Source organism: Diadema setosum, chromosome 18 (assembly GCF_964275005.1).
Source record: "Diadema setosum chromosome 18, eeDiaSeto1, whole genome shotgun sequence".
NCBI classification, from domain to species: domain Eukaryota; kingdom Metazoa; phylum Echinodermata; class Echinoidea; order Diadematoida; family Diadematidae; genus Diadema; species Diadema setosum.
In genome coordinates this window covers 15,809,098-15,810,512 of record NC_092702.1, presented here as the reverse complement: position 1 = coordinate 15,810,512, position 1,415 = coordinate 15,809,098, and the positions used below count along the sequence as shown (strand labels likewise).

The window sequence follows — 1,415 nt, the reverse complement described above, 5'->3', positions numbered from 1 at the left end:
ATGTTGTTCCGTAAAAAAATAGGTGAAACAGCACAGACCACAATATCTCATAGAGGCTGACGTCTATCTCATCCCAAACTCGCACAGAGATAGATATTGGTCTACTCACTGCATAACTAAACTACCTCGATAACCTTTTTCATGACTTTACACAACACAATGCTATCATAGATGTGCATGAATATATTCATACTACATAGACATATAGCACAATAATGGGAATGATGACATGGGTCTATGGATCTAGATTCGAAATATTGTATCACAGAAGGCATTTGAAATCATGTACAGTGTATTGCAGTGTATAAACACCTTTTAACGATGCAAAACAGGAAGAATCTGTAAATTTTCCCCTTACTATGCTTTCAGTAGTGTTTAGTTACTGTTACCTTTTCTTTCAGTATTTTTATTAATAAATTATAGACCATAACTTGTTAGAGACTTTAGTAAGTACCTGGTAGTTGTTTTGTATGCTAGTACATAGCCTGACCAGACACTGTGCGAAGCCTGTCGCTATATACAGCGACTGGGCTGCTGTGTATAGTTACCCTACAACAACTGTTTACAAACTTGTATAAGTACAGTATAACTTGTACCGGCCCGGAAACTCACCCAGTAGGTAGAATACAGGCTATACGCTACATAACAGCTGTGTAAACTGTAGATTCGGGCAGTCTGATCCGCCCTAACACTATGCTCTGTAACAGTATTTCAACAGTAGATGTGGAGTAACACCGTTGGAACTCTCTCTCTCTCTCTGGCCGTGTACGCAAACTCCTGTACAGTAGGCTGGCTGTGTCATACAGTATAGTTCATAAGAGGGTTCTATACATTCTAGTTCAATCCCAATGCAATGTCATGAGCATGATGAGTTAAAAAAAGGCACACTTGATTTTCGTACTAGTACAGGCGCTACGTGCAAGTCGAACAGGAGACTGGTGGATGTGTTACGAGTCGGTGAACTACAGCAATTCTCAACCTTGAACGCAGTCCGATCCTATTGTTTCACTTGTAATAATGTAGAATTGACCGATTCGGGTTCGTTGAGGGCAGCAGACATTTTATGGCACTGGGCGCAGCCATGAGCTCAAATTGCGGTGTCTCAGCCGACCCCCCCTGCTCTCCCCCACCCCACGGGCAACATGTTTATCGCGCACTTGTAACAAAGGTTCGCGCACTAAGCAAGCATTCGCGCACTCAGTACGAGACGCCCATTGGCTAAAACAACCATGCATCAGTTTCTCATTAAGCGCGCGTGAGAGGGGTGGGGAGAGAGAAGGGGGGGTCGGCTGAGACACCGCAGTAATGGCGCTGCCCATGCCAAAAATACACATAGCGCGTCACAGAATCGGTCAATAGGCCTACCTACTATATTTACGTACATGCACATTTCAACACTGTACATGGATACACAG

The 1,415-nt window shown here is 43.5% G+C and overlaps 1 protein-coding gene across 2 annotated transcripts in view; it reads right to left on the bottom strand.

The window, feature by feature from the left end:
• Window positions 1-1,014, bottom strand: part of LOC140242166 (E3 ubiquitin-protein ligase MARCHF5-like) — a 26,989-nt gene extending 25,975 nt beyond the window's left edge. For both annotated transcript variants that reach the window (XM_072321932.1, XM_072321933.1), the window contains exon 1: window positions 613-1,014. The gene's annotated coding sequence lies outside the window, so the exon portion shown is untranslated. The remainder of the gene's footprint in view (window positions 1-612) is intronic.
• Window positions 1,015-1,415: the final 401 nt, after the last annotated feature.